A 23,118-nucleotide genomic window follows, 5' to 3' on the forward strand; every position below is an offset into this window, starting at 1 on the left:
ATGCTGTTTCACAGCATTAGGAGACAGTCTAGAGGGAAGGGGGATCCATTCAAACAGCCATATCTCGGGCTGTGGACGACCTAGAACCGCGGTTCTGGTGGCATATGAAAGGGGAGATTCCAATCTTTCATATGACAGTAGAATCACAGTTCTAGCTGTGACAGAGCCTGAGATATAGCCAGTTGAATACAGAATTGGGAATGAAAGCTGTATACTATAAGATCACACTGTGTTGCTGGACAGGGAAGGGTGCAGAAGCTGATTGGACAGCGTCATACAGAAAACATTACACCGCCCAAAGTGAAAAGAAAGAGTCTTGTTTTATAATTCTGGTTATTGATGTGTCTAAAAGTGACAATTCTCCCCGTCGGGGAATCGAACCCCGGTCTCCCGCGTGACAGGCGGGGATACTCTCCACTATACTAACGAGGACCTGCTGATACCACGGCTGTGTGAGTTGCGTGGAGCAGGCCTAGCGGCGGCGCATGTGTGGCCTGAGTGCATTGTGTAAATGGCATATATGTGGAATGGGTCTGTATGGCGTGTCCGATGCCGAGAGTGGTCTTTGTTTTGGTAACTATGCTATGCCCCCACATCCCTGTGCTCGTTATTCACTATTAATCTGACACCACTGAGACCATTCAACAACTCTAATACAGATTAGTGTGCCCCCCTATGATAGGAAAATGAATAAATATGGCAATGACATATTGTCTTCTCTTTATGTGGTAATAACTTTGGAATTCTTTTATTTATCCAAGCATTCTGAGATTGTTTTCTTGTGACACATTGTACTTTATGTAAGTGGTAAAATGTGGTCGATACAATCCGAATCGTAGAGAAAATTGTAGAGAAAATTAGCATTTTTCTAAATGTATCTGCTTGTAAGACAGATAATAATCCTGGTACTGCAATTTCGTCCTATTTAAAGAGGCTCTGTCACTTGTACTTCCCTATCTCCTAGCTAATTTGATAGGCGCTGTCACACTGATAATACTAGTGAAAATTGTGTCCCAAAACGTTTATTATTTCAAAAGTTATGAGCTTTTTTCTAAATATGTAAATGAGAATTTATAAGACAACTGGGAGGTAACAGCAGCGATTCTCCTGAGGTGGGTCTTCCTCCCAGCCTCTGACTCTGTCCTATCAGCAGGATGCTGTTTCACAGCATTAGGAGACAGTCTAGAGGGAAGGGGGATCCATTCAAACAGCCATATCTCGGGCTGTGGACGACCTAGAACCGCGGTTCTGGTGGCATATGAAAGGGGAGATTCCAATCTTTCATATGACAGTAGAATCACAGTTCTAGCTGTGACAGAGCCTGAGATATAGCCAGTTGAATACAGAATTGGGAATGAAAGCTGTATACTATAAGATCACACTGTGTTGCTGGACAGGGAAGGGTGCAGAAGCTGATTGGACAGCGTCATACAGAAAACATTACACCGCCCAAAGTGAAAAGAAAGAGTCTTGTTTTATAATTCTGGTTATTGATGTGTCTAAAAGTGACAATTCTCCCCGTCGGGGAATCGAACCCCGGTCTCCCGCGTGACAGGCGGGGATACTCTCCACTATACTAACGAGGACCTGCTGATACCACGGCTGTGTGAGTTGCGTGGAGCAGGCCTAGCGGCGGCGCATGTGTGGCCTGAGTGCATTGTGTAAATGGCATATATGTGGAATGGGTCTGTATGGCGTGTCCGATGCCGAGAGTGGTCTTTGTTTTGGTAACTATGCTATGCCCCCACATCCCTGTGCTCGTTATTCACTATTAATCTGACACCACTGAGACCATTCAACAACTCTAATACAGATTAGTGTGCCCCCCTATGATAGGAAAATGAATAAATATGGCAATGACATATTGTCTTCTCTTTATGTGGTAATAACTTTGGAATTCTTTTATTTATCCAAGCATTCTGAGATTGTTTTCTTGTGACACATTGTACTTTATGTAAGTGGTAAAATGTGGTCGATACAATCCGAATCGTAGAGAAAATTGTAGAGAAAATTAGCATTTTTCTAAATGTATCTGCTTGTAAGACAGATAATAATCCTGGTACTGCAATTTCGTCCTATTTAAAGAGGCTCTGTCACTTGTACTTCCCTATCTCCTAGCTAATTTGATAGGCGCTGTCACACTGATAATACTAGTGAAAATTGTGTCCCAAAACGTTTATTATTTCAAAAGTTATGAGCTTTTTTCTAAATATGTAAATGAGAATTTATAAGACAACTGGGAGGTAACAGCAGCGATTCTCCTGAGGTGGGGCTTCCTCCCAGCCTCTGACTCTGTCCTATCAGCAGGATGCTGTTTCACAGCATTAGGAGACAGTCTAGAGGGAAGGGGGATCCATTCAAACAGCCATATCTCGGGCTGTGGACGACCTAGAACCGCGGTTCTGGTGGCATATGAAAGGGGAGATTCCAATCTTTCATATGACAGTAGAATCACAGTTCTAGCTGTGACAGAGCCTGAGATATAGCCAGTTGAATACAGAATTGGGAATGAAAGCTGTATACTATAAGATCACACTGTGTTGCTGGACAGGGAAGGGTGCAGAAGCTGATTGGACAGCGTCATACAGAAAACATTACACCGCCCAAAGTGAAAAGAAAGAGTCTTGTTTTATAATTCTGGTTATTGATGTGTCTAAAAGTGACAATTCTCCCCGTCGGGGAATCGAACCCCGGTCTCCCGCGTGACAGGCGGGGATACTCTCCACTATACTAACGAGGACCTGCTGATACCACGGCTGTGTGAGTTGCGTGGAGCAGGCCTAGCGGCGGCGCATGTGTGGCCTGAGTGCATTGTGTAAATGGCATATATGTGGAATGGGTCTGTATGGCGTGTCCGATGCCGAGAGTGGTCTTTGTTTTGGTAACTATGCTATGCCCCCACATCCCTGTGCTCGTTATTCACTATTAATCTGACACCACTGAGACCATTCAACAACTCTAATACAGATTAGTGTGCCCCCCTATGATAGGAAAATGAATAAATATGGCAATGACATATTGTCTTCTCTTTATGTGGTAATAACTTTGGAATTCTTTTATTTATCCAAGCATTCTGAGATTGTTTTCTTGTGACACATTGTACTTTATGTAAGTGGTAAAATGTGGTCGATACAATCCGAATCGTAGAGAAAATTGTAGAGAAAATTAGCATTTTTCTAAATGTATCTGCTTGTAAGACAGATAATAATCCTGGTACTGCAATTTCGTCCTATTTAAAGAGGCTCTGTCACTTGTACTTCCCTATCTCCTAGCTAATTTGATAGGCGCTGTCACACTGATAATACTAGTGAAAATTGTGTCCCAAAACCTTTATTATTTCAAAAGTTATGAGCTTTTTTCTAAATATGTAAATGAGAATTTATAAGACAACTGGGAGGTAACAGCAGCGATTCTCCTGAGGTGGGGCTTCCTCCCAGCCTCTGACTCTGTCCTATCAGCAGGATGCTGTTTCACAGCATTAGGAGACAGTCTAGAGGGAAGGGGGATCCATTCAAACAGCCATATCTCGGGCTGTGGACGACCTAGAACCGCGGTTCTGGTGGCATATGAAAGGGGAGATTCCAATCTTTCATATGACAGTAGAATCACAGTTCTAGCTGTGACAGAGCCTGAGATATAGCCAGTTGAATACAGAATTGGGAATGAAAGCTGTATACTATAAGATCACACTGTGTTGCTGGACAGGGAAGGGTGCAGAAGCTGATTGGACAGCGTCATACAGAAAACATTACACCGCCCAAAGTCAAAAGAAAGAGTCTTGTTTTATAATTCTGGTTATTGATGTGTCTAAAAGTGACAATTCTCCCCGTCGGGGAATCGAACCCCGGTCTCCCGCGTGACAGGCGGGGATACTCTCCACTATACTAACGAGGACCTGCTGATACCACGGCTGTGTGAGTTGCGTGGAGCAGGCCTAGCGGCGGCGCATGTGTGGCCTGAGTGCATTGTGTAAATGGCATATATGTGGAATGGGTCTGTATGGCGTGTCCGATGCCGAGAGTGGTCTTTGTTTTGGTAACTATGCTATGCCCCCACATCCCTGTGCTCGTTATTCACTATTAATCTGACACCACTGAGACCATTCAACAACTCTAATACAGATTAGTGTGCCCCCCTATGATAGGAAAATGAATAAATATGGCAATGACATATTGTCTTCTCTTTATGTGGTAATAACTTTGGAATTCTTTTATTTATCCAAGCATTCTGAGATTGTTTTCTTGTGACACATTGTACTTTATGTAAGTGGTAAAATGTGGTCGATACAATCCGAATCGTAGAGAAAATTGTAGAGAAAATTAGCATTTTTCTAAATGTATCTGCTTGTAAGACAGATAATAATCCTGGTACTGCAATTTCGTCCTATTTAAATAGGCTCTGTCACTTGTACTTCCCTATCTCCTAGCTAATTTGATAGGCGCTGTCACACTGATAATACTAGTGAAAATTGTGTCCCAAAACGTTTATTATTTCAAAAGTTATGAGCTTTTTTCTAAATATGTAAATGAGAATTTATAAGACAACTGGGAGGTAACAGCAGCGATTCTCCTGAGGTGGGGCTTCCTCCCAGCCTCTGACTCTGTCCTATCAGCAGGATGCTGTTTCACAGCATTAGGAGACAGTCTAGAGGGAAGGGGGATCCATTCAAACAGCCATATCTCGGGCTGTGGACGACCTAGAACCGCGGTTCTGGTGGCATATGAAAGGGGAGATTCCAATCTTTCATATGACAGTAGAATCACAGTTGTAGCTGTGACAGAGCCTGAGATATAGCCAGTTGAATACAGAATTGGGAATGAAAGCTGTATACTATAAGATCACACTGTGTTGCTGGACAGGGAAGGGTGCAGAAGCTGATTGGACAGCGTCATACAGAAAACATTACACCGCCCAAAGTGAAAAGAAAGAGTCTTGTTTTATAATTCTGGTTATTGATGTGTCTAAAAGTGACAATTCTCCCCGTCGGGGAATCGAACCCCGGTCTCCCGCGTGACAGGCGGGGATACTCTCCACTATACTAACGAGGACCTGCTGATACCACGGCTGTGTGAGTTGCGTGGAGCAGGCCTAGCGGCGGCGCATGTGTGGCCTGAGTGCATTGTGTAAATGGCATATATGTGGAATGGGTCTGTATGGCGTGTCCGATGCCGAGAGTGGTCTTTGTTTTGGTAACTATGCTATGCCCCCACATCCCTGTGCTCGTTATTCACTATTAATCTGACACCACTGAGACCATTCAACAACTCTAATACAGATTAGTGTGCCCCCCTATGATAGGAAAATGAATAAATATGGCAATGACATATTGTCTTCTCTTTATGTGGTAATAACTTTGGAATTCTTTTATTTATCCAAGCATTCTGAGATTGTTTTCTTGTGACACATTGTACTTTATGTAAGTGGTAAAATGTGGTCGATACAATCCGAATCGTAGAGAAAATTGTAGAGAAAATTAGCATTTTTCTAAATGTATCTGCTTGTAAGACAGATAATAATCCTGGTACTGCAATTTCGTCCTATTTAAATAGGCTCTGTCACTTGTACTTCCCTATCTCCTAGCTAATTTGATAGGCGCTGTCACACTGATAATACTAGTGAAAATTGTGTCCCAAAACGTTTATTATTTCAAAAGTTATGAGCTTTTTTCTAAATATGTAAATGAGAATTTATAAGACAACTGGGAGGTAACAGCAGCGATTCTCCTGAGGTGGGGCTTCCTCCCAGCCTCTGACTCTGTCCTATCAGCAGGATGCTGTTTCACAGCATTAGGAGACAGTCTAGAGGGAAGGGGGATCCATTCAAACAGCCATATCTCGGGCTGTGGACGACCTAGAACCGCGGTTCTGGTGGCATATGAAAGGGGAGATTCCAATCTTTCATATGACAGTAGAATCACAGTTGTAGCTGTGACAGAGCCTGAGATATAGCCAGTTGAATACAGAATTGGGAATGAAAGCTGTATACTATAAGATCACACTGTGTTGCTGGACAGGGAAGGGTGCAGAAGCTGATTGGACAGCGTCATACAGAAAACATTACACCGCCCAAAGTGAAAAGAAAGAGTCTTGTTTTATAATTCTGGTTATTGATGTGTCTAAAAGTGACAATTCTCCCCGTCGGGGAATCGAACCCCGGTCTCCCGCGTGACAGGCGGGGATACTCTCCACTATACTAACGAGGACCTGCTGATACCACGGCTGTGTGAGTTGCGTGGAGCAGGCCTAGCGGCGGCGCATGTGTGGCCTGAGTGCATTGTGTAAATGGCATATATGTGGAATGGGTCTGTATGGCGTGTCCGATGCCGAGAGTGGTCTTTGTTTTGGTAACTATGCTATGCCCCCACATCCCTGTGCTCGTTATTCACTATTAATCTGACACCACTGAGACCATTCAACAACTCTAATACAGATTAGTGTGCCCCCCTATGATAGGAAAATGAATAAATATGGCAATGACATATTGTCTTCTCTTTATGTGGTAATAACTTTGGAATTCTTTTATTTATCCAAGCATTCTGAGATTGTTTTCTTGTGACACATTGTACTTTATGTAAGTGGTAAAATGTGGTCGATACAATCCGAATCGTAGAGAAAATTGTAGAGAAAATTAGCATTTTTCTAAATGTATCTGCTTGTAAGACAGATAATAATCCTGGTACTGCAATTTCGTCCTATTTAAATAGGCTCTGTCACTTGTACTTCCCTATCTCCTAGCTAATTTGATAGGCGCTGTCACACTGATAATACTAGTGAAAATTGTGTCCCAAAACGTTTATTATTTCAAAAGTTATGAGCTATTTTCTAAATATGTAAATGAGAATTTATAAGACAACTGGGAGGTAACAGCAGCGATTCTCCTGAGGTGGGGCTTCCTCCCAGCCTCTGACTCTGTCCTATCAGCAGGATGCTGTTTCACAGCATTAGGAGACAGTCTAGAGGGAAGGGGGATCCATTCAAACAGCCATATCTCGGGCTGTGGACGACCTAGAACCGCGGTTCTGGTGGCATATGAAAGGGGAGATTCCAATCTTTCATATGACAGTAGAATCACAGTTCTAGCTGTGACAGAGCCTGAGATATAGCCAGTTGAATACAGAATTGGGAATGAAAGCTGTATACTATAAGATCACACTGTGTTGCTGGACAGGGAAGGGTGCAGAAGCTGATTGGACAGCGTCATACAGAAAACATTACACCGCCCAAAGTGAAAAGAAAGAGTCTTGTTTTATAATTCTGGTTATTGATGTGTCTAAAAGTGACAATTCTCCCCGTCGGGGAATCGAACCCCGGTCTCCCACGTGACAGGCGGGGATACTCTCCACTATACTAACGAGGACCTGCTGATACCACGGCTGTGTGAGTTGCGTGGAGCAGGCCTAGCGGCGGCGCATGTGTGGCCTGAGTGCATTGTGTAAATGGCATATATGTGGAATGGGTCTGTATGGCGTGTCCGATGCCGAGAGTGGTCTTTGTTTTGGTAACTATGCTATGCCCCCACATCCCTGTGCTCGTTATTCACTATTAATCTGACACCACTGAGACCATTCAACAACTCTAATACAGATTAGTGTGCCCCCCTATGATAGGAAAATGAATAAATATGGCAATGACATATTGTCTTCTCTTTATGTGGTAATAACTTTGGAATTCTTTTATTTATCCAAGCATTCTGAGATTGTTTTCTTGTGACACATTGTACTTTATGTAAGTGGTAAAATGTGGTCGATACAATCCGAATCGTAGAGAAAATTGTAGAGAAAATTAGCATTTTTCTAAATGTATCTGCTTGTAAGACAGATAATAATCCTGGTACTGCAATTTCGTCCTATTTAAATAGGCTCTGTCACTTGTACTTCCCTATCTCCTAGCTAATTTGATAGGCGCTGTCACACTGATAATACTAGTGAAAATTGTGTCCCAAAACGTTTATTATTTCAAAAGTTATGAGCTTTTTTCTAAATATGTAAATGAGAATTTATAAGACAACTGGGAGGTAACAGCAGCGATTCTCCTGAGGTGGGGCTTCCTCCCAGCCTCTGACTCTGTCCTATCAGCAGGATGCTGTTTCACAGCATTAGGAGACAGTCTAGAGGGAAGGGGGATCCATTCAAACAGCCATATCTCGGGCTGTGGACGACCTAGAACCGCGGTTCTGGTGGCATATGAAAGGGGAGATTCCAATCTTTCATATGACAGTAGAATCACAGTTCTAGCTGTGACAGAGCCTGAGATATAGCCAGTTGAATACAGAATTGGGAATGAAAGCTGTATACTATAAGATCACACTGTGTTGCTGGACAGGGAAGGGTGCAGAAGCTGATTGGACAGCGTCATACAGAAAACATTACACCGCCCAAAGTGAAAAGAAAGAGTCTTGTTTTATAATTCTGGTTATTGATGTGTCTAAAAGTGACAATTCTCCCCGTCGGGGAATCGAACCCCGGTCTCCCACGTGACAGGCGGGGATACTCTCCACTATACTAACGAGGACCTGCTGATACCACGGCTGTGTGAGTTGCGTGGAGCAGGCCTAGCGGCGGCGCATGTGTGGCCTGAGTGCATTGTGTAAATGGCATATATGTGGAATGGGTCTGTATGGCGTGTCCGATGCCGAGAGTGGTCTTTGTTTTGGTAACTATGCTATGCCCCCACATCCCTGTGCTCGTTATTCACTATTAATCTGACACCACTGAGACCATTCAACAACTCTAATACAGATTAGTGTGCCCCCCTATGATAGGAAAATGAATAAATATGGCAATGACATATTGTCTTCTCTTTATGTGGTAATAACTTTGGAATTCTTTTATTTATCCAAGCATTCTGAGATTGTTTTCTTGTGACACATTGTACTTTATGTAAGTGGTAAAATGTGGTCGATACAATCCGAATCGTAGAGAAAATTGTAGAGAAAATTAGCATTTTTCTAAATGTATCTGCTTGTAAGACAGATAATAATCCTGGTACTGCAATTTCGTCCTATTTAAATAGGCTCTGTCACTTGTACTTCCCTATCTCCTAGCTAATTTGATAGGCGCTGTCACACTGATAATACTAGTGAAAATTGTGTCCCAAAACGTTTATTATTTCAAAAGTTATGAGCTTTTTTCTAAATATGTAAATGAGAATTTATAAGACAACTGGGAGGTAACAGCAGCGATTCTCCTGAGGTGGGGCTTCCTCCCAGCCTCTGACTCTGTCCTATCAGCAGGATGCTGTTTCACAGCATTAGGAGACAGTCTAGAGGGAAGGGGGATCCATTCAAACAGCCATATCTCGGGCTGTGGACGACCTAGAACCGCGGTTCTGGTGGCATATGAAAGGGGAGATTCCAATCTTTCATATGACAGTAGAATCACAGTTGTAGCTGTGACAGAGCCTGAGATATAGCCAGTTGAATACAGAATTGGGAATGAAAGCTGTATACTATAAGATCACACTGTGTTGCTGGACAGGGAAGGGTGCAGAAGCTGATTGGACAGCGTCATACAGAAAACATTACACCGCCCAAAGTGAAAAGAAAGAGTCTTGTTTTATAATTCTGGTTATTGATGTGTCTAAAAGTGACAATTCTCCCCGTCGGGGAATCGAACCCCGGTCTCCCGCGTGACAGGCGGGGATACTCTCCACTATACTAACGAGGACCTGCTGATACCACGGCTGTGTGAGTTGCGTGGAGCAGGCCTAGCGGCGGCGCATGTGTGGCCTGAGTGCATTGTGTAAATGGCATATATGTGGAATGGGTCTGTATGGCGTGTCCGATGCCGAGAGTGGTCTTTGTTTTGGTAACTATGCTATGCCCCCACATCCCTGTGCTCGTTATTCACTATTAATCTGACACCACTGAGACCATTCAACAACTCTAATACAGATTAGTGTGCCCCCCTATGATAGGAAAATGAATAAATATGGCAATGACATATTGTCTTCTCTTTATGTGGTAATAACTTTGGAATTCTTTTATTTATCCAAGCATTCTGAGATTGTTTTCTTGTGACACATTGTACTTTATGTAAGTGGTAAAATGTGGTCGATACAATCCGAATCGTAGAGAAAATTGTAGAGAAAATTAGCATTTTTCTAAATGTATCTGCTTGTAAGACAGATAATAATCCTGGTACTGCAATTTCGTCCTATTTAAAGAGGCTCTGTCACTTGTACTTCCCTATCTCCTAGCTAATTTGATAGGCGCTGTCACACTGATAATACTAGTGAAAATTGTGTCCCAAAACCTTTATTATTTCAAAAGTTATGAGCTTTTTTCTAAATATGTAAATGAGAATTTATAAGACAACTGGGAGGTAACAGCAGCGATTCTCCTGAGGTGGGGCTTCCTCCCAGCCTCTGACTCTGTCCTATCAGCAGGATGCTGTTTCACAGCATTAGGAGACAGTCTAGAGGGAAGGGGGATCCATTCAAACAGCCATATCTCGGGCTGTGGACGACCTAGAACCGCGGTTCTGGTGGCATATGAAAGGGGAGATTCCAATCTTTCATATGACAGTAGAATCACAGTTGTAGCTGTGACAGAGCCTGAGATATAGCCAGTTGAATACAGAATTGGGAATGAAAGCTGTATACTATAAGATCACACTGTGTTGCTGGACAGGGAAGGGTGCAGAAGCTGATTGGACAGCGTCATACAGAAAACATTACACCGCCCAAAGTGAAAAGAAAGAGTCTTGTTTTATAATTCTGGTTATTGATGTGTCTAAAAGTGACAATTCTCCCCGTCGGGGAATCGAACCCCGGTCTCCCACGTGACAGGCGGGGATACTCTCCACTATACTAACGAGGACCTGCTGATACCACGGCTGTGTGAGTTGCGTGGAGCAGGCCTAGCGGCGGCGCATGTGTGGCCTGAGTGCATTGTGTAAATGGCATATATGTGGAATGGGTCTGTATGGCGTGTCCGATGCCGAGAGTGGTCTTTGTTTTGGTAACTATGCTATGCCCCCACATCCCTGTGCTCGTTATTCACTATTAATCTGACACCACTGAGACCATTCAACAACTCTAATACAGATTAGTGTGCCCCCCTATGATAGGAAAATGAATAAATATGGCAATGACATATTGTCTTCTCTTTATGTGGTAATAACTTTGGAATTCTTTTATTTATCCAAGCATTCTGAGATTGTTTTCTTGTGACACATTGTACTTTATGTAAGTGGTAAAATGTGGTCGATACAATCCGAATCGTAGAGAAAATTGTAGAGAAAATTAGCATTTTTCTAAATGTATCTGCTTGTAAGACAGATAATAATCCTGGTACTGCAATTTCGTCCTATTTAAATAGGCTCTGTCACTTGTACTTCCCTATCTCCTAGCTAATTTGATAGGCGCTGTCACACTGATAATACTAGTGAAAATTGTGTCCCAAAACGTTTATTATTTCAAAAGTTATGAGCTTTTTTCTAAATATGTAAATGAGAATTTATAAGACAACTGGGAGGTAACAGCAGCGATTCTCCTGAGGTGGGGCTTCCTCCCAGCCTCTGACTCTGTCCTATCAGCAGGATGCTGTTTCACAGCATTAGGAGACAGTCTAGAGGGAAGGGGGATCCATTCAAACAGCCATATCTCGGGCTGTGGACGACCTAGAACCGCGGTTCTGGTGGCATATGAAAGGGGAGATTCCAATCTTTCATATGACAGTAGAATCACAGTTCTAGCTGTGACAGAGCCTGAGATATAGCCAGTTGAATACAGAATTGGGAATGAAAGCTGTATACTATAAGATCACACTGTGTTGCTGGACAGGGAAGGGTGCAGAAGCTGATTGGACAGCGTCATACAGAAAACATTACACCGCCCAAAGTGAAAAGAAAGAGTCTTGTTTTATAATTCTGGTTATTGATGTGTCTAAAAGTGACAATTCTCCCCGTCGGGGAATCGAACCCCGGTCTCCCACGTGACAGGCGGGGATACTCTCCACTATACTAACGAGGACCTGCTGATACCACGGCTGTGTGAGTTGCGTGGAGCAGGCCTAGCGGCGGCGCATGTGTGGCCTGAGTGCATTGTGTAAATGGCATATATGTGGAATGGGTCTGTATGGCGTGTCCGATGCCGAGAGTGGTCTTTGTTTTGGTAACTATGCTATGCCCCCACATCCCTGTGCTCGTTATTCACTATTAATCTGACACCACTGAGACCATTCAACAACTCTAATACAGATTAGTGTGCCCCCCTATGATAGGAAAATGAATAAATATGGCAATGACATATTGTCTTCTCTTTATGTGGTAATAACTTTGGAATTCTTTTATTTATCCAAGCATTCTGAGATTGTTTTCTTGTGACACATTGTACTTTATGTAAGTGGTAAAATGTGGTCGATACAATCCGAATCGTAGAGAAAATTGTAGAGAAAATTAGCATTTTTCTAAATGTATCTGCTTGTAAGACAGATAATAATCCTGGTACTGCAATTTCGTCCTATTTAAATAGGCTCTGTCACTTGTACTTCCCTATCTCCTAGCTAATTTGATAGGCGCTGTCACACTGATAATACTAGTGAAAATTGTGTCCCAAAACGTTTATTATTTCAAAAGTTATGAGCTTTTTTCTAAATATGTAAATGAGAATTTATAAGACAACTGGGAGGTAACAGCAGCGATTCTCCTGAGGTGGGGCTTCCTCCCAGCCTCTGACTCTGTCCTATCAGCAGGATGCTGTTTCACAGCATTAGGAGACAGTCTAGAGGGAAGGGGGATCCATTCAAACAGCCATATCTCGGGCTGTGGACGACCTAGAACCGCGGTTCTGGTGGCATATGAAAGGGGAGATTCCAATCTTTCATATGACAGTAGAATCACAGTTGTAGCTGTGACAGAGCCTGAGATATAGCCAGTTGAATACAGAATTGGGAATGAAAGCTGTATACTATAAGATCACACTGTGTTGCTGGACAGGGAAGGGTGCAGAAGCTGATTGGACAGCGTCATACAGAAAACATTACACCGCCCAAAGTGAAAAGAAAGAGTCTTGTTTTATAATTCTGGTTATTGATGTGTCTAAAAGTGACAATTCTCCCCGTCGGGGAATCGAACCCCGGTCTCCCGCGTGACAGGCGGGGATACTCTCCACTATACTAACGAGGACCTGCTGATACCACGGCTGTGTGAGTTGCGTGGAGCAGGCCTAGCGGCGGCGCATGTGTGGCCTGAGTGCATTGTGTAAATGGCATATATGTGGAATGGGTCTGTATGGCGTGTCCGATGCCGAGAGTGGTCTTTGTTTTGGTAACTATGCTATGCCCCCACATCCCTGTGCTCGTTATTCACTATTAATCTGACACCACTGAGACCATTCAACAACTCTAATACAGATTAGTGTGCCCCCCTATGATAGGAAAATGAATAAATATGGCAATGACATATTGTCTTCTCTTTATGTGGTAATAACTTTGGAATTCTTTTATTTATCCAAGCATTCTGAGATTGTTTTCTTGTGACACATTGTACTTTATGTAAGTGGTAAAATGTGGTCGATACAATCCGAATCGTAGAGAAAATTGTAGAGAAAATTAGCATTTTTCTAAATGTATCTGCTTGTAAGACAGATAATAATCCTGGTACTGCAATTTCGTCCTATTTAAAGAGGCTCTGTCACTTGTACTTCCCTATCTCCTAGCTAATTTGATAGGCGCTGTCACACTGATAATACTAGTGAAAATTGTGTCCCAAAACCTTTATTATTTCAAAAGTTATGAGCTTTTTTCTAAATATGTAAATGAGAATTTATAAGACAACTGGGAGGTAACAGCAGCGATTCTCCTGAGGTGGGGCTTCCTCCCAGCCTCTGACTCTGTCCTATCAGCAGGATGCTGTTTCACAGCATTAGGAGACAGTCTAGAGGGAAGGGGGATCCATTCAAACAGCCATATCTCGGGCTGTGGACGACCTAGAACCGCGGTTCTGGTGGCATATGAAAGGGGAGATTCCAATCTTTCATATGACAGTAGAATCACAGTTCTAGCTGTGACAGAGCCTGAGATATAGCCAGTTGAATACAGAATTGGGAATGAAAGCTGTATACTATAAGATCACACTGTGTTGCTGGACAGGGAAGGGTGCAGAAGCTGATTGGACAGCGTCATACAGAAAACATTACACCGCCCAAAGTCAAAAGAAAGAGTCTTGTTTTATAATTCTGGTTATTGATGTGTCTAAAAGTGACAATTCTCCCCGTCGGGGAATCGAACCCCGGTCTCCCGCGTGACAGGCGGGGATACTCTCCACTATACTAACGAGGACCTGCTGATACCACGGCTGTGTGAGTTGCGTGGAGCAGGCCTAGCGGCGGCGCATGTGTGGCCTGAGTGCATTGTGTAAATGGCATATATGTGGAATGGGTCTGTATGGCGTGTCCGATGCCGAGAGTGGTCTTTGTTTTGGTAACTATGCTATGCCCCCACATCCCTGTGCTCGTTATTCACTATTAATCTGACACCACTGAGACCATTCAACAACTCTAATACAGATTAGTGTGCCCCCCTATGATAGGAAAATGAATAAATATGGCAATGACATATTGTCTTCTCTTTATGTGGTAATAACTTTGGAATTCTTTTATTTATCCAAGCATTCTGAGATTGTTTTCTTGTGACACATTGTACTTTATGTAAGTGGTAAAATGTGGTCGATACAATCCGAATCGTAGAGAAAATTGTAGAGAAAATTAGCATTTTTCTAAATGTATCTGCTTGTAAGACAGATAATAATCCTGGTACTGCAATTTCGTCCTATTTAAATAGGCTCTGTCACTTGTACTTCCCTATCTCCTAGCTAATTTGATAGGCGCTGTCACACTGATAATACTAGTGAAAATTGTGTCCCAAAACGTTTATTATTTCAAAAGTTATGAGCTTTTTTCTAAATATGTAAATGAGAATTTATAAGACAACTGGGAGGTAACAGCAGCGATTCTCCTGAGGTGGGGCTTCCTCCCAGCCTCTGACTCTGTCCTATCAGCAGGATGCTGTTTCACAGCATTAGGAGACAGTCTAGAGGGAAGGGGGATCCATTCAAACAGCCATATCTCGGGCTGTGGACGACCTAGAACCGCGGTTCTGGTGGCATATGAAAGGGGAGATTCCAATCTTTCATATGACAGTAGAATCACAGTTGTAGCTGTGACAGAGCCTGAGATATAGCCAGTTGAATACAGAATTGGGAATGAAAGCTGTATACTATAAGATCACACTGTGTTGCTGGACAGGGAAGGGTGCAGAAGCTGATTGGACAGCGTCATACAGAAAACATTACACCGCCCAAAGTGAAAAGAAAGAGTCTTGTTTTATAATTCTGGTTATTGATGTGTCTAAAAGTGACAATTCTCCCCGTCGGGGAATCGAACCCCGGTCTCCCGCGTGACAGGCGGGGATACTCTCCACTATACTAACGAGGACCTGCTGATACCACGGCTGTGTGAGTTGCGTGGAGCAGGCCTAGCGGCGGCGCATGTGTGGCCTGAGTGCATTGTGTAAATGGCATATATGTGGAATGGGTCTGTATGGCGTGTCCGATGCCGAGAGTGGTCTTTGTTTTGGTAACTATGCTATGCCCCCACATCCCTGTGCTCGTTATTCACTATTAATCTGACACCACTGAGACCATTCAACAACTCTAATACAGATTAGTGTGCCCCCCTATGATAGGAAAATGAATAAATATGGCAATGACATATTGTCTTCTCTTTATGTGGTAATAACTTTGGAATTCTTTTATTTATCCAAGCATTCTGAGATTGTTTTCTTGTGACACATTGTACTTTATGTAAGTGGTAAAATGTGGTCGATACAATCCGAATCGTAGAGAAAATTGTAGAGAAAATTAGCATTTTTCTAAATGTATCTGCTTGTAAGACAGATAATAATCCTGGTACTGCAATTTCGTCCTATTTAAATAGGCTCTGTCACTTGTACTTCCCTATCTCCTAGCTAATTTGATAGGCGCTGTCACACTGATAATACTAGTGAAAATTGTGTCCCAAAACGTTTATTATTTCAAAAGTTATGAGCTTTTTTCTAAATATGTAAATGAGAATTTATAAGACAACTGGGAGGTAACAGCAGCGATTCTCCTGAGGTGGGGCTTCCTCCCAGCCTCTGACTCTGTCCTATCAGCAGGATGCTGTTTCACAGCATTAGGAGACAGTCTAGAGGGAAGGGGGATCCATTCAAACAGCCATATCTCGGGCTGTGGACGACCTAGAACCGCGGTTCTGGTGGCATATGAAAGGGGAGATTCCAATCTTTCATATGACAGTAGAATCACAGTTGTAGCTGTGACAGAGCCTGAGATATAGCCAGTTGAATACAGAATTGGGAATGAAAGCTGTATACTATAAGATCACACTGTGTTGCTGGACAGGGAAGGGTGCAGAAGCTGATTGGACAGCGTCATACAGAAAACATTACACCGCCCAAAGTGAAAAGAAAGAGTCTTGTTTTATAATTCTGGTTATTGATGTGTCTAAAAGTGACAATTCTCCCCGTCGGGGAATCGAACCCCGGTCTCCCGCGTGACAGGCGGGGATACTCTCCACTATACTAACGAGGACCTGCTGATACCACGGCTGTGTGAGTTGCGTGGAGCAGGCCTAGCGGCGGCGCATGTGTGGCCTGAGTGCATTGTGTAAATGGCATATATGTGGAATGGGTCTGTATGGCGTGTCCGATGCCGAGAGTGGTCTTTGTTTTGGTAACTATGCTATGCCCCCACATCCCTGTGCTCGTTATTCACTATTAATCTGACACCACTGAGACCATTCAACAACTCTAATACAGATTAGTGTGCCCCCCTATGATAGGAAAATGAATAAATATGGCAATGACATATTGTCTTCTCTTTATGTGGTAATAACTTTGGAATTCTTTTATTTATCCAAGCATTCTGAGATTGTTTTCTTGTGACACATTGTACTTTATGTAAGTGGTAAAATGTGGTCGATACAATCCGAATCGTAGAGAAAATTGTAGAGAAAATTAGCATTTTTCTAAATGTATCTGCTTGTAAGACAGATAATAATCCTGGTACTGCAATTTCGTCCTATTTAAATAGGCTCTGTCACTTGTACTTCCCTATCTCCTAGCTAATTTGATAGGCGCTGTCACACTGATAATACTAGTGAAAATTGTGTCCCAAAACGTTTATTATTTCAAAAGTTATGAGCTTTTTTCTAAATATGTAAATGAGAATTTATAAGACAACTGGGAGGTAACAGCAGCGATTCTCCTGAGGTGGGGCTTCCTCCCAGCCTCTGACTCTGTCCTATCAGCAGGATGCTGTTTCACAGCATTAGGAGACAGTCTAGAGGGAAGGGGGATCCATTCAAACAGCCATATCTCGGGCTGTGGACGACCTAGAACCGCGGTTCTGGTGGCATATGAAAGGGGAGATTCCAATCTTTCATATGACAGTAGAATCACAGTTCTAGCTGTGACAGAGCCTGAGATATAGCCAGTTGAATACAGAATTGGGAATGAAAGCTGTATACTATAAGATCACACTGTGTTGCTGGACAGGGAAGGGTGCAGAAGCTGATTGGACAGCGTCATACAGAAAACATTACACCGCCCAAAGTGAAAAGAAAGAGTCTTGTTTTATAATTCTGGTTATTGATGTGTCTAAAAGTGACAATTCTCCCCGTCGGGGAATCGAACCCCGGTCTCCCGCGTGACAGGCGGGGATACTCTCCACTATACTAACGAGGACCTGCTGATACCACGGCTGTGTGAGTTGCGTGGAGCAGGCCTAGCGGCGGCGCATGTGTGGCCTGAGTGCATTGTGTAAATGGCATATATGTGGAATGGGTCTGTATGGCGTGTCCGATGCCGAGAGTGGTCTTTGTTTTGGTAACTATGCTATGCCCCCACATCCCTGTGCTCGTTATTCACTATTAATCTGACACCACTGAGACCATTCAACAACTCTAATACAGATTAGTGTGCCCCCCTATGATAGGAAAATGAATAAATATGGCAATGACATATTGTCTTCTCTTTATGTGGTAATAACTTTGGAATTCTTTTATTTATCCAAGCATTCTGAGATTGTTTTCTTGTGACACATTGTACTTTATGTAAGTGGTAAAATGTGGTCGATACAATCCGAATCGTAGAGAAAATTGTAGAGAAAATTAGCATTTTTCTAAATGTATCTGCTTGTAAGACAGATAATAATCCTGGTACTGCAATTTCGTCCTATTTAAATAGGCTCTGTCACTTGTACTTCCCTATCTCCTAGCTAATTTGATAGGCGCTGTCACACTGATAATACTAGTGAAAATTGTGTCCCAAAACGTTTATTATTTCAAAAGTTATGAGCTTTTTTCTAAATATGTAAATGAGAATTTATAAGACAACTGGGAGGTAACAGCAGCGATTCTCCTGAGGTGGGGCTTCCTCCCAGCCTCTGACTCTGTCCTATCAGCAGGATGCTGTTTCACAGCATTAGGAGACAGTCTAGAGGGAAGGGGGATCCATTCAAACAGCCATATCTCGGGCTGTGGACGACCTAGAACCGCGGTTCTGGTGGCATATGAAAGGGGAGATTCCAATCTTTCATATGACAGTAGAATCACAGTTGTAGCTGTGACAGAGCCTGAGATATAGCCAGTTGAATACAGAATTGGGAATGAAAGCTGTATACTATAAGATCACACTGTGTTGCTGGACAGGGAAGGGTGCAGAAGCTGATTGGACAGCGTCATACAGAAAACATTACACCGCCCAAAGTGAAAAGAAAGAGTCTTGTTTTATAATTCTGGTTATTGATGTGTCTAAAAGTGACAATTCTCCCCGTCGGGGAATCGAACCCCGGTCTCCCGCGTGACAGGCGGGGATACTCTCCACTATACTAACGAGGACCTGCTGATACCACGGCTGTGTGAGTTGCGTGGAGCAGGCCTAGCGGCGGCGCATGTGTGGCCTGAGTGCATTGTGTAAATGGCATATATGTGGAATGGGTCTGTATGGCGTGTCCGATGCCGAGAGTGGTCTTTGTTTTGGTAACTATGCTATGCCCCCACATCCCTGTGCTCGTTATTCACTATTAATCTGACACCACTGAGACCATTCAACAACTCTAATACAGATTAGTGTGCCCCCCTATGATAGGAAAATGAATAAATATGGCAATGACATATTGTCTTCTCTTTATGTGGTAATAACTTTGGAATTCTTTTATTTATCCAAGCATTCTGAGATTGTTTTCTTGTGACACATTGTACTTTATGTAAGTGGTAAAATGTGGTCGATACAATCCGAATCGTAGAGAAAATTGTAGAGAAAATTAGCATTTTTCTAAATGTATCTGCTTGTAAGACAGATAATAATCCTGGTACTGCAATTTCGTCCTATTTAAATAGGCTCTGTCACTTGTACTTCCCTATCTCCTAGCTAATTTGATAGGCGCTGTCACACTGATAATACTAGTGAAAATTGTGTCCCAAAACGTTTATTATTTCAAAAGTTATGAGCTTTTTTCTAAATATGTAAATGAGAATTTATAAGACAACTGGGAGGTAACAGCAGCGATTCTCCTGAGGTGGGGCTTCCTCCCAGCCTCTGACTCTGTCCTATCAGCAGGATGCTGTTTCACAGCATTAGGAGACAGTCTAGAGGGAAGGGGGATCCATTCAAACAGCCATATCTCGGGCTGTGGACGACCTAGAACCGCGGTTCTGGTGGCATATGAAAGGGGAGATTCCAATCTTTCATATGACAGTAGAATCACAGTTGTAGCTGTGACAGAGCCTGAGATATAGCCAGTTGAATACAGAATTGGGAATGAAAGCTGTATACTATAAGATCACACTGTGTTGCTGGACAGGGAAGGGTGCAGAAGCTGATTGGACAGCGTCATACAGAAAACATTACACCGCCCAAAGTGAAAAGAAAGAGTCTTGTTTTATAATTCTGGTTATTGATGTGTCTAAAAGTGACAATTCTCCCCGTCGGGGAATCGAACCCCGGTCTCCCGCGTGACAGGCGGGGATACTCTCCACTATACTAACGAGGACCTGCTGATACCACGGCTGTGTGAGTTGCGTGGAGCAGGCCTAGCGGCGGCGCATGTGTGGCCTGAGTGCATTGTGTAAATGGCATATATGTGGAATGGGTCTGTATGGCGTGTCCGATGCCGAGAGTGGTCTTTGTTTTGGTAACTATGCTATGCCCCCACATCCCTGTGCTCGTTATTCACTATTAATCTGACACCACTGAGACCATTCAACAACTCTAATACAGATTAGTGTGCCCCCCTATGATAGGAAAATGAATAAATATGGCAATGACATATTGTCTTCTCTTTATGTGGTAATAACTTTGGAATTCTTTTATTTATCCAAGCATTCTGAGATTGTTTTCTTGTGACACATTGTACTTTATGTAAGTGGTAAAATGTGGTCGATACAATCCGAATCGTAGAGAAAATTGTAGAGAAAATTAGCATTTTTCTAAATGTATCTGCTTGTAAGACAGATAATAATCCTGGTACTGCAATTTCGTCCTATTTAAATAGGCTCTGTCACTTGTACTTCCCTATCTCCTAGCTAATTTGATAGGCGCTGTCACACTGATAATACTAGTGAAAATTGTGTCCCAAAACGTTTATTATTTCAAAAGTTATGAGCTTTTTTCTAAATATGTAAATGAGAATTTATAAGACAACTGGGAGGTAACAGCAGCGATTCTCCTGAGGTGGGGCTTCCTCCCAGCCTCTGACTCTGTCCTATCAGCAGGATGCTGTTTCACAGCATTAGGAGACAGTCTAGAGGGAAGGGGGATCCATTCAAACAGCCATATCTCGGGCTGTGGACGACCTAGAACCGCGGTTCTGGTGGCATATGAAAGGGGAGATTCCAATCTTTCATATGACAGTAGAATCACAGTTGTAGCTGTGACAGAGCCTGAGATATAGCCAGTTGAATACAGAATTGGGAATGAAAGCTGTATACTATAAGATCACACTGTGTTGCTGGACAGGGAAGGGTGCAGAAGCTGATTGGACAGCGTCATACAGAAAACATTACACCGCCCAAAGTGAAAAGAAAGAGTCTTGTTTTATAATTCTGGTTATTGATGTGTCTAAAAGTGACAATTCTCCCCGTCGGGGAATCGAACCCCGGTCTCCCGCGTGACAGGCGGGGATACTCTCCACTATACTAACGAGGACCTGCTGATACCACGGCTGTGTGAGTTGCGTGGAGCAGGCCTAGCGGCGGCGCATGTGTGGCCTGAGTGCATTGTGTAAATGGCATATATGTGGAATGGGTCTGTATGGCGTGTCCGATGCCGAGAGTGGTCTTTGTTTTGGTAACTATGCTATGCCCCCACATCCCTGTGCTCGTTATTCACTATTAATCTGACACCACTGAGACCATTCAACAACTCTAATACAGATTAGTGTGCCCCCCTATGATAGGAAAATGAATAAATATGGCAATGACATATTGTCTTCTCTTTATGTGGTAATAACTTTGGAATTCTTTTATTTATCCAAGCATTCTGAGATTGTTTTCTTGTGACACATTGTACTTTATGTAAGTGGTAAAATGTGGTCGATACAATCCGAATCGTAGAGAAAATTGTAGAGAAAATTAGCATTTTTCTAAATGTATCTGCTTGTAAGACAGATAATAATCCTGGTACTGCAATTTCGTCCTATTTAAATAGGCTCTGTCACTTGTACTTCCCTATCTCCTAGCTAATTTGATAGGCGCTGTCACACTGATAATACTAGTGAAAATTGTGTCCCAAAACGTTTATTATTTCAAAAGTTATGAGCTTTTTTCTAAATATGTAAATGAGAATTTATAAGACAACTGGGAGGTAACAGCAGCGATTCTCCTGAGGTGGGGCTTCCTCCCAGCCTCTGACTCTGTCCTATCAGCAGGATGCTGTTTCACAGCATTAGGAGACAGTCTAGAGGGAAGGGGGATCCATTCAAACAGCCATATCTCGGGCTGTGGACGACCTAGAACCGCGGTTCTGGTGGCATATGAAAGGGGAGATTCCAATCTTTCATATGACAGTAGAATCACAGTTCTAGCTGTGACAGAGCCTGAGATATAGCCAGTTGAATACAGAATTGGGAATGAAAGCTGTATACTATAAGATCACACTGTGTTGCTGGACAGGGAAGGGTGCAGAAGCTGATTGGACAGCGTCATACAGAAAACATTACACCGCCCAAAGTGAAAAGAAAGAGTCTTGTTTTATAATTCTGGTTATTGATGTGTCTAAAAGTGACAATTCTCCCCGTCGGGGAATCGAACCCCGGTCTCCCGCGTGACAGGCGGGGATACTCTCCACTATACTAACGAGGACCTGCTGATACCACGGCTGTGTGAGTTGCGTGGAGCAGGCCTAGCGGCGGCGCATGTGTGGCCTGAGTGCATTGTGTAAATGGCATATATGTGGAATGGGTCTGTATGGCGTGTCCGATGCCGAGAGTGGTCTTTGTTTTGGTAACTATGCTATGCCCCCACATCCCTGTGCTCGTTATTCACTATTAATCTGACACCACTGAGACCATTCAACAACTCTAATACAGATTAGTGTGCCCCCCTATGATAGGAAAATGAATAAATATGGCAATGACATATTGTCTTCTCTTTATGTGGTAATAACTTTGGAATTCTTTTATTTATCCAAGCATTCTGAGATTGTTTTCTTGTGACACATTGTACTTTATGTAAGTGGTAAAATGTGGTCGATACAATCCGAATCGTAGAGAAAATTGTAGAGAAAATTAGCATTTTTCTAAATGTATCTGCTTGTAAGACAGATAATAATCCTGGTACTGCAATTTCGTCCTATTTAAATAGGCTCTGTCACTTGTACTTCCCTATCTCCTAGCTAATTTGATAGGCGCTGTCACACTGATAATACTAGTGAAAATTGTGTCCCAAAACGTTTATTATTTCAAAAGTTATGAGCTTTTTTCTAAATATGTAAATGAGAATTTATAAGACAACTGGGAGGTAACAGCAGCGATTCTCCTGAGGTGGGGCTTCCTCCCAGCCTCTGACTCTGTCCTATCAGCAGGATGCTGTTTCACAGCATTAGGAGACAGTCTAGAGGGAA

General features: G+C 42.8%; 20 non-coding genes across 20 annotated transcripts; all 20 read right to left on the reverse strand.

The window, feature by feature from the left end:
• Positions 1-360: 360 nt before the first annotated feature.
• Positions 361-432, reverse strand: TRNAD-GUC (transfer RNA aspartic acid (anticodon GUC)). Its single transcript has one exon. It is a non-coding gene; the product is annotated as a tRNA-Asp (tRNA).
• Positions 433-1,514: 1,082 nt separating this feature from the next.
• TRNAD-GUC (transfer RNA aspartic acid (anticodon GUC)) lies at positions 1,515-1,586 on the reverse strand. Its single transcript has one exon. It is a non-coding gene; the product is annotated as a tRNA-Asp (tRNA).
• Positions 1,587-2,668: 1,082 nt separating this feature from the next.
• Positions 2,669-2,740, reverse strand: TRNAD-GUC (transfer RNA aspartic acid (anticodon GUC)). Its single transcript has one exon. It is a non-coding gene; the product is annotated as a tRNA-Asp (tRNA).
• A 1,082-nt stretch (positions 2,741-3,822) lies between these two features.
• On the reverse strand, positions 3,823-3,894 carry TRNAD-GUC (transfer RNA aspartic acid (anticodon GUC)). The gene has a single exon. It is a non-coding gene; the product is annotated as a tRNA-Asp (tRNA).
• Positions 3,895-4,976: 1,082 nt separating this feature from the next.
• Positions 4,977-5,048, reverse strand: TRNAD-GUC (transfer RNA aspartic acid (anticodon GUC)). Its single transcript has one exon. It is a non-coding gene; the product is annotated as a tRNA-Asp (tRNA).
• A 1,082-nt stretch (positions 5,049-6,130) lies between these two features.
• Positions 6,131-6,202, reverse strand: TRNAD-GUC (transfer RNA aspartic acid (anticodon GUC)). The gene has a single exon. It is a non-coding gene; the product is annotated as a tRNA-Asp (tRNA).
• Positions 6,203-7,284: 1,082 nt separating this feature from the next.
• On the reverse strand, positions 7,285-7,356 carry TRNAD-GUC (transfer RNA aspartic acid (anticodon GUC)). Its single transcript has one exon. It is a non-coding gene; the product is annotated as a tRNA-Asp (tRNA).
• A 1,082-nt stretch (positions 7,357-8,438) lies between these two features.
• On the reverse strand, positions 8,439-8,510 carry TRNAD-GUC (transfer RNA aspartic acid (anticodon GUC)). Its single transcript has one exon. It is a non-coding gene; the product is annotated as a tRNA-Asp (tRNA).
• Positions 8,511-9,592: 1,082 nt separating this feature from the next.
• TRNAD-GUC (transfer RNA aspartic acid (anticodon GUC)) lies at positions 9,593-9,664 on the reverse strand. Its single transcript has one exon. It is a non-coding gene; the product is annotated as a tRNA-Asp (tRNA).
• A 1,082-nt stretch (positions 9,665-10,746) lies between these two features.
• TRNAD-GUC (transfer RNA aspartic acid (anticodon GUC)) lies at positions 10,747-10,818 on the reverse strand. The gene has a single exon. It is a non-coding gene; the product is annotated as a tRNA-Asp (tRNA).
• Positions 10,819-11,900: 1,082 nt separating this feature from the next.
• TRNAD-GUC (transfer RNA aspartic acid (anticodon GUC)) lies at positions 11,901-11,972 on the reverse strand. Its single transcript has one exon. It is a non-coding gene; the product is annotated as a tRNA-Asp (tRNA).
• A 1,082-nt stretch (positions 11,973-13,054) lies between these two features.
• Positions 13,055-13,126, reverse strand: TRNAD-GUC (transfer RNA aspartic acid (anticodon GUC)). Its single transcript has one exon. It is a non-coding gene; the product is annotated as a tRNA-Asp (tRNA).
• A 1,082-nt stretch (positions 13,127-14,208) lies between these two features.
• Positions 14,209-14,280, reverse strand: TRNAD-GUC (transfer RNA aspartic acid (anticodon GUC)). The gene has a single exon. It is a non-coding gene; the product is annotated as a tRNA-Asp (tRNA).
• A 1,082-nt stretch (positions 14,281-15,362) lies between these two features.
• Positions 15,363-15,434, reverse strand: TRNAD-GUC (transfer RNA aspartic acid (anticodon GUC)). Its single transcript has one exon. It is a non-coding gene; the product is annotated as a tRNA-Asp (tRNA).
• Positions 15,435-16,516: 1,082 nt separating this feature from the next.
• Positions 16,517-16,588, reverse strand: TRNAD-GUC (transfer RNA aspartic acid (anticodon GUC)). Its single transcript has one exon. It is a non-coding gene; the product is annotated as a tRNA-Asp (tRNA).
• A 1,082-nt stretch (positions 16,589-17,670) lies between these two features.
• Positions 17,671-17,742, reverse strand: TRNAD-GUC (transfer RNA aspartic acid (anticodon GUC)). The gene has a single exon. It is a non-coding gene; the product is annotated as a tRNA-Asp (tRNA).
• Positions 17,743-18,824: 1,082 nt separating this feature from the next.
• TRNAD-GUC (transfer RNA aspartic acid (anticodon GUC)) lies at positions 18,825-18,896 on the reverse strand. Its single transcript has one exon. It is a non-coding gene; the product is annotated as a tRNA-Asp (tRNA).
• A 1,082-nt stretch (positions 18,897-19,978) lies between these two features.
• TRNAD-GUC (transfer RNA aspartic acid (anticodon GUC)) lies at positions 19,979-20,050 on the reverse strand. The gene has a single exon. It is a non-coding gene; the product is annotated as a tRNA-Asp (tRNA).
• Positions 20,051-21,132: 1,082 nt separating this feature from the next.
• TRNAD-GUC (transfer RNA aspartic acid (anticodon GUC)) lies at positions 21,133-21,204 on the reverse strand. The gene has a single exon. It is a non-coding gene; the product is annotated as a tRNA-Asp (tRNA).
• A 1,082-nt stretch (positions 21,205-22,286) lies between these two features.
• On the reverse strand, positions 22,287-22,358 carry TRNAD-GUC (transfer RNA aspartic acid (anticodon GUC)). Its single transcript has one exon. It is a non-coding gene; the product is annotated as a tRNA-Asp (tRNA).
• Between the last annotated feature and the right edge of the window lie 760 nt (positions 22,359-23,118).

This window comes from Rhinoderma darwinii (assembly GCF_050947455.1).
Source record: "Rhinoderma darwinii isolate aRhiDar2 chromosome 3 unlocalized genomic scaffold, aRhiDar2.hap1 SUPER_3_unloc_13, whole genome shotgun sequence".
NCBI classification, from domain to species: Eukaryota; Metazoa; Chordata; class Amphibia; order Anura; family Rhinodermatidae; genus Rhinoderma; species Rhinoderma darwinii.